Raw genomic sequence first — 8,542 nt, 5'->3', positions numbered from 1 at the left:
TAGGAGACAGCAATGGCTATGTCCAAACACAGAAAGCCTAATTTTTAAGTCTCTGCAGTCATCAAGTTATCCATTTCAGGGCAGCAGAAGAAAATTGTTTTGTGCCGTCAGATTATAAAGTGGGGGTTCTGGATAAAATAAAAATCGCATGTCGCTTTTTAGCAACACTGTACAGTGTGTATATACATACAGCCACTTCAGAAAAAGGACCATTTATTCAGGCCCCTTTACATTTTACATTCTTTATTACTTGTAACTGAAACTGAGGTCTACAATAGCAAGTCTACACTTTGGCAGCAACTACAGTTTTGAGTCTTGGGTTAGTCTCTACAAGCTTTGTTGTCTACAAGTTCCTAACATTCCTCTTTGTAGATCCTCTCAACCAGTGTTGGACAGGAAGTGTCTCTAGACTGCCATCTTCAGGTCTTTCCACATATGTTCTATAGAGTTTCTGTTGGGCTTTGGATAGACCACTCAAGGGCAGGTCAAGAGACTTGTCCTGAACCCACTAAAGCGTTGCTTGGCTGTTTGCTTTGGCTCATTTCAATGCTTATGTTGAAGAATAATACCCGTTTCAGGTCACATGCATTCTAGAGAATGTCTTCCTAAAGGACATCCATCTTTGGCTGCATTCATTTTTATTCCTAATCTGACTGGTCTCCTTGTTAGGAAAAAGCACTTCTATAGGATGATGTTTGCACCACCACCCTTCACCATAAAGATGATTTTAGCCAGGTGATGAGCTGGGCCTGGTGCTCCCCAAATACATTTTTGTCTCATTAAAATCTTTTTCCTGATGCTTCACTGCCATTTGGCAAATTTCAAACAGGCTTTCATAATGTATATCTTCTATCAAAACTGGCTACCATTTAGACACTCAACCATCAGGGCATGATCAATGGAGAAGCTCTTTGATATGACAGCAAATATTAGGAATAGTCCTGGTGGTTCCAAACATGTTTTCATTTTAATAAATGCCATACATCATATAAAATTATATTTTTACCTAAAATTAATGTTTATCAAAAATAAAAATAAATTATGTTCATTTTTTTAAGTGGCCAAAGAAAGCCTGTCACGCGTTGTTGAAAAGGTGCATATTAAAAGTCCTTTATATGGTTGTATGACTACAAAAACGGTGTGTGGCCTGCTTACTTACTAAAAATGTTACTTTGAACCACAATACAGAACAACAACCCACTGCAGTTGTTTATGTAAAAGCTTTTGACAGTAGTCTCAGCTTTTGACGAGTACCAGAAACTATGTGCAAGTGTGGCAAGTACCTATGCAGCATCTCAGAAGGAACGAAACATTATTGGTTTTAGTTTTGAATCAATTACGGAATTTGTTTTCATCAATACATGTTGCTTTAAACAACTGGCTGATTTATTTGTTGTTTTCGTTGTTTGGTGCCTACTTGACATACTCACAGGTGCAGAGATACCTGCAGGAAGTACCTGTGTTTTGAATGGTTATTCATAGCAAAATAAAACTTCACTTTGAAGTAGGCTAACTGTCGCAAAATTTCAGGTTCAATTGTTAATATACCAGACATCGTTTTCTACTCCGGTTAACATTAACCGTGGCACAGCCATGTGTTCTTACAACACAGCTTTTTTTGCCACATTTAAAGAGGGTGAACGCTTAATTTTTATGAATCTATGTTATTAATGTATTCATGAAGTTATAGTGAAGTTAGTAAACATCAGCAGGACAGCATTAAAAGAAAAATAATGGCAAGCATTTTTGTCAAGCCCTGTCAAACATTGGGTTTCCAGTATTATAGAGGTCAGTGGGTTAGAACGATAAGTTGGAAGTTTTGAGGCTTTCAGTTCATGCAGTTTAACATTGGTCACAGACACGTTAACGTGGTGCACTAAAGTTACCATCCAGCTGCTGACAGTGAGCACAAACTCTAAGAGTTATACCTGTAATTAGCTTCTAGGATGCAGTTCTGAAAGTAAAATGCCTTCTATCTTCAGTTTACATTGGACAGCAGTCACTGGCCACCATTGGGATGTTGGTCCTCCTTCACACTAAATGCATTTCTTTTTCAAAACACTAGGTGGCTTGATTTGTAAAGCAGAAAGAGGAAATGTAATGTCTAGACACAAACATTACAAAAGGAGGGAGGGAGACAAGATATGGTGAAGCTGAAAGGTGGAGTATAATTATGCTTTGGATGAGCATTACTGCCAGACAAAAATGGCAGGTTTGAAAACGTTTACTGGGCAAAAAACAGTAATTACTGGCTAAGAGACGCCTTAGAATGTATATAAATACAACCAATTACATTACATAGTCCTATTTGATTAGTACTGTTTAGCTTTGGTATAACTAAACAGTCCCTTCATCAAAGTGATAATTAGTGGAGTCATGAAGTGAGAGATGACTGAAATGCTAACTTGTTGAAAAACCTTAATACAAAGGAAACCTAATACTAAGGCAGTGAATGTTATTCATGTTTTTGTTCTATATTCCTGTTAAACTAAATGAACTAAACAGACCCCCTGCCAAAGCTGGCCCAAAGCCGAGAGCAGGAATGCAGAGCAGCATGGGGGGAAACCTCACAGCAGCAACATGAAGCAGTGGACCAAATGAAACGAAAGGATCGATGGCATGGTGACCAAACAAAGCTTCAGGACAGACACCAGGAGTCCAGCCATAGTCAGCTGAATGACAAAGAGAAATGTGACAAGGAGAATGACGGAGGAAAGCTCACAGCACCACGTATCCAGTCTGACAGCTACAGTGGCCTTGCGTCTAGTCCTGAGGTTGAGAGAATGTATGGAATAGTGTACTTATGCACTAGAAAATCAACTACCCGTTTAGGTAACAATTGTGTTTAAATCCAATGTAGAGTGGTGACAATAGCAAGATAGCTAGATGGAAAACTCATGAATTTGTCAGTCTCCTCCTCTGCTCTTCACTCTTCCTTGATATTGTATCTGTGCAGTCAGTTGCCATAGAAACATAACTTTATTATCCAACTACCCTTTAGTACCTTGTGGGAAATATCTTTGTCCACTTACACTCTAATTATGTTTGTGTGAATACTAAGCTGGCTCTTGAATAACTACAAGGTGTCAGACAGCAATATCACAACCTCACTTAAAACTACAGGTAGATTTAAAAAAAAAAAAAGGGAAAAAAGTATGTGTTTAGTTTATACAAAGGTGCTTTTTCTCCTATTCCCTTGGGAGTTTTTTGTTCTACTGTTCTTGCCTTATTTTTGTAATTTGATTGAGCTCCCCTTTCTGCCACATAAGAGAGGCTATGTGGAGGTGGTTTAGTGTTTCAACAGCTTATTGTTTGAACAACCACTTCTCATCTATAGCAGCAATGGCCAAATTTAAATAAACAACATTAAGATCACACCAGGTGAAATTTCCTTTCTTTTTCCTCACAATGTATCTAAATCAACAACTACTAGAGCATAGACGTAAACTGGTATCCACTGAATACAACCGCCCCTAAAGACTAAACACGTACAGAAGTGAAAGCAAAAAACCCCAACAGGAATGCATTTCATTAGCAAACAAACAAAAAAAAAAAAAAAGAGAGAGATATGAAGAAGGAACAGAAACATGGAGGGGGATGATGAACCTAATTTGACCTTGCAGCAGCAAAAAAAGTTTCTTTTAAAGCTCATTGGCAGTCAGTGAGAAGAACAAGCCCAAGACCAATAGAGAAGAGCCAGAGGTACACGGACATCCCAAGAGGGCAACAGTAGGCAATACTTGTGAAAATGCAAAGTCGGCTGCCATGTTCTCCCTCAAAATGTACTGCTTTCTGCTCTGTTTCACCGTCTACTTACTCCATCTACTGAAATTATAACATTCTATTGCGATGGTACACAGAATTTTTTTCTGAGTGTACCATCTTAGAGTGTGCAGCAAGGGAATACGAGGAAGATGTATGTGCCACATTCATGGCAGGTGTATGCTGAAGTCCAAATACTTTCATTGGAAATTGATGGCTCAGCGAGAGACGGGCCAGCTTTTGATCAAAGCACAGCAACTGACATCTCAACATATGCTGGATGAATTATTAAAAATACAAGTGACCCCTTGTGAAGAAATAAATTGCTGCTCCTCCCGCATCCGCATATGCAATATGTCAGCTCTGGAGGCAAAGTGGAGGTTATTTTTTATTAGCTTAAATCAGAATGGCAGCCTGTCACTCCAAACGGATGTGCCAGGGAAGGCTGAAGCTTGGCTCTACATCTGTAAAGACATACTGCTGTTAACTTGCTGAGGGTAGGGAAGCATTTCACCAAAGGTCATTAGTGTTGGAAAGAATGATCACACACATTTGCAATGAAGATAGAACTCACAAAATTTAAATGATTAAGACAGGGGTAAATAAACAGAATAAATGGTTATAGATAATTGTTGGATGGATAAATAGATATTTTGCTCTTTATATTATGATCTTGGCAACACAGGCTTGTAGAGTGTAATAGTTTAATCACAGAAGACTTTTGCCACACACAAATGCTTAAGACTGGATAATTTTCTACGATAAATAAAAAAAAAAAAAAAAAAAAAAAAAAACACAAATCATTTTTCATCTTTTTAAGGTTTATCTAGTTTTAGGACTTAAAAATTTAGATACAATTCTAAAGAATTAAACATTTAAAGTGTCACTGGAAATCTTTTCACAGCAACACTCGTTTCAGTTTTCTGCTTTTGCACCAGATGTTAACTGGTAGAATTGTATTAGTTCAGTAATGTATATCTAGTTGGCGAATCATGCGGTTTTAATAATCTTAAAATATTGATCACAAAGAAGAACAGTTTTTTTAACCACTTCAAACTGTGTATCTGTACACTATAGAAGTACTGATCTTTTTATATTGACTTTTGTTGTGTTTATCATTCTATATAGAAATTGTTGCCGCACATTTTTGGTGCTGCTATAACATGGAAATTTCCCCACTGTGGAACAAAAAAAAGAAATTAGATAAAATAAAGGACAAATAAAGGTTTATCTTATCAAAAATCTAAACTGATTAACTATTAGGGATTCAAGACTGTTTAAAAAATGAGTCTCGAACTGATTGCTGACAGGTTGTAGGCCTATGTCTGACCTAATCCTCGGTCTGGTAAACAAAATAATGATGCATAAATGAATTATTTAAGTTCTAAATGTAAAGCTACATATTATGTTTTTTTATCAAATTACAGCTGCCTAATAAAACACATTTGTCAAAATGCAAATTAAAGTACTACATCTTGCCTTTATGAGCTTTATCATTTTCCTACAAAACCATTGCAATCTCTTAGTGATTTGTAGAGCCATCATTTATACTACAGTATCACATTAGCAAGCCTCAAAACATTTGGAACTTCAGTTGAGTTTTATTATTAGTTGAAATATATTGAAACATATTGCTGGGGGGTTGTAGGAATGGTACATATTTGACATATTGGTCAGTGTTAAATGTTAAACAACGAAGAAGTACAATGTTTAGCACAGCCAGGTCTTTCCCAAGAACTGATCGCCCGACCAAACTGAGCAATCGGAGGAGAAGGGCCTTAACAACAGAAGTTAGCAGGAACCACATGCTCACTCTGATGTTGGGACAGTTACAGAAGGACAACCATCACTGCCCCCTTCCACTGATGTTTGCTTTCATAATGAATCCTGTTTTTAATTAATCAAGTTAAATTTTCAATATACAATGAAACCTGGCTAATAAATTTATGAAACCTGAGTTTATCAGACTTGTGTTTTTTTAAACGTGGAAAGATAATATTACTCTGCACAAAAGATTCACAAGGTAAGATTACTCACACACAATGCAAAGACCTAAGATCTTCTTGTCATTAGGCGTCAGTGAGCCACTGTGCTGCCCAAACCATATCTGTTTATTTATATCCTTGCCCTGTGAGTGTGATTTCATGTGGAGTGACACACTGTGGTGAAGTTTGAGCAGGGGAGGAACGGGTTTGGAAAAGTGCCAAAAACAGAAACAGACGATGAGACAGCGAAAGGGAGAGTTGGCAATTTCATGGTGATCACTTAAATATTCAGAAAATCAGAGCTTTAATTCTAGAGATGAGAAGAGGCATATGTGCTGCTGATTACCATTCACACCTAGGAGTATCCTAGCAAAGCTACATTCTCCACAATTAGCCAGTGGGAAGGTCCACTGGAGTGTCAGAACACCTTGACAGCAGGTGTTGTAGGAGGGTTGAGTATCACAGTTGACTTTCTCTACTCATATAGCATATTCTCTGCCTGTTTGAAAATACAGATTCACGGCCTCCTCAATGCAACTCCACTTCAGCTAAATACTCTGCTTGTTATATGACAGATGTTATCTGCAGAGTAACAAAGGTCAAGGATGATTGCTAATGTTTATCAAGACTAAAATTTGAAATGGCACCTTTGCCATTATTCTGAGTTACTCAGTAAATAACTGTCTAAAACCTGATGTCATGCATTAATGCACTCTGGCAACACTAGTAGGACACCTCCTGCACAGGCACAGAAGTGTACTAGACTATAATTTATGCTAAGTGAAAAAATTACCATATGTCTGCCATAAGAGCAATGGTGAATCCTAAGCTTGCTCACAGAGGGAATTGATTGGCCTTCTGTTGTTAATCAGCAGTTGTTTTAGAGGTTGTGTCAGATGGCACAGATTCTGGCTTCCTGCTGGATAAAATATGTGAGTATGCATATAAAGATGGCTTCATAATCCAAATCAAGTGAACCTAGCAAGTAGATTAAAGAAAGCAGCTGGTTTAGGGGATGCAGAATCACCCACGCCCTGTCTCTCTAGCTGCTTATGATAGGGGTGAACTGTTATAAGATGCCTGACAATACTTCAGAGAGAGCTGCCAGAAGAACACCTGTCTCAGTGGAGTCAGGTAGACTCCTCTTAGGCTCAGACAGTAGGCTTACCAAGATATGGGTTTAAGTGGGAGCAATTTGTAACCTTGACTGCCATTAGTCTAGAATGCATCTGAAGCCTCCATCACAAATGATCCAACACGACTCATCAAGTCAGCTTCAGAGGTTGTGAAATCAGTGTGAGAATTGTTCACTTCTGCAGCTTCTCTGGGGGCCTCCGTGGGAGGGAAGACACTTCAACAAGAAGACGTGCCATAAATTGCAAGGAAAAAAGGTCTGACAGATGAACAGATGGGTTCAGTATATTACTCTCACTGCCCGTCCACCTTTGCCTGATGAAGTGAGGTGAGGAGCGAGAGAAGAGGTGGAGGGAAATGATCTGTGTCAATGCATTAGAGCAAATTGCTCCTTCACCTGAACATACAAATGAGGCCCAATGGCATGAGCAATGTCAGAGCAATCAGAAATGCTGTGTTTAGAGGTTAGATCTGTTCCCGTCTCTGATCTCTTCTGAATGCACAGCACCAAAAGCAGAAACACAGACACAAGGCAATCTTTAGTGTAATTGATATTAGCGGCCTTATTAAACCAAAGGAACGGAAAACAAAGAACTTTGCATGGTCCAGAATACAAATAATTCCCTGAGACAGCAGTGCATTTTAACTTGTTTGACAGAGTGAAATGTATTTGTGGGTGCAACAGCAGCCATTTGTAAATTAATCAGAACGTCACTTTCCATCCTACCCTTACATATCGAAAAACAATTTCAAGAATGTTAATATTAAAACATGTAAATACAAACAAAAAAAAAGCACACATTGCATTTTGCATGCAGTTTATTTTTTTAAGATCTCTGGGTAATTCCTTTTATGTACTGGTTTTTAAGTAGGTCCTGCATATTGTTGCGTTATGGAAATTTTACTGAATAGCTACTTTTTGGTCAAGCAACAGTTGACAACATTTTTTCAAACAAAATAAAACCAACATGCATGTATCCTCTCAAAGAATAAGAACCAACAATCTAGTCAAATATATAAGAAAAAAACCCTCAAATGTAGTTATCATGACATATTTTATGTCATATAAACCACCTTTGGCAGTGCGCAGACACTGAATCACAGAAAGCACACAAACCATCGGACAGACGAGCTTAATTTTGGATCATCATCAAGTTACTTGTGGAATTTATGTTAATTAGACACAGCTGATATGACCTGTTGCTGGCAGTGTTTGTCACTTTAAGTGCCATAAGCAACATTCAGTGCCAGCGAAAAATGAGAAGCTTCTGCATCAAATTCAAACTCTGCTGCTTTGGTAATGAGAAAGAAATAAAATATTTGATTACAGATTCACAGCTTTGTGAATCTTTTTATTTTTGGCAACCTTGGTGTCAGAACTGAGTCATTCACACTGGTGCTCTCTTAATTTTGACTCATATATGCGGCAAAATGCTTAGGCTCTTGTAAAGGACACTAGCAGGACAAGATGGGCAGCATCCAATAAAACAAAAAGTTGAGAAATAATCTTAGAACCAGCTCATGTCATTTCTAGCTGTTAGATGCAGTATTCCACTGATGAAAATGGGTTAGTCCTTTGATTGTTTAGGGAAAACTCTTGAAAAATGAAAATGAAAAACCTTCTTGAGACTCTGCCATAAAATGGCATACACTTACAGTAC

The sequence above is a fragment of the Channa argus genome, chromosome 10 (genome assembly GCF_033026475.1).
Source record: "Channa argus isolate prfri chromosome 10, Channa argus male v1.0, whole genome shotgun sequence".
Classification (NCBI taxonomy): domain Eukaryota; kingdom Metazoa; phylum Chordata; class Actinopteri; order Anabantiformes; family Channidae; genus Channa; species Channa argus.
This window is presented reverse-complemented; position numbering follows the sequence as displayed.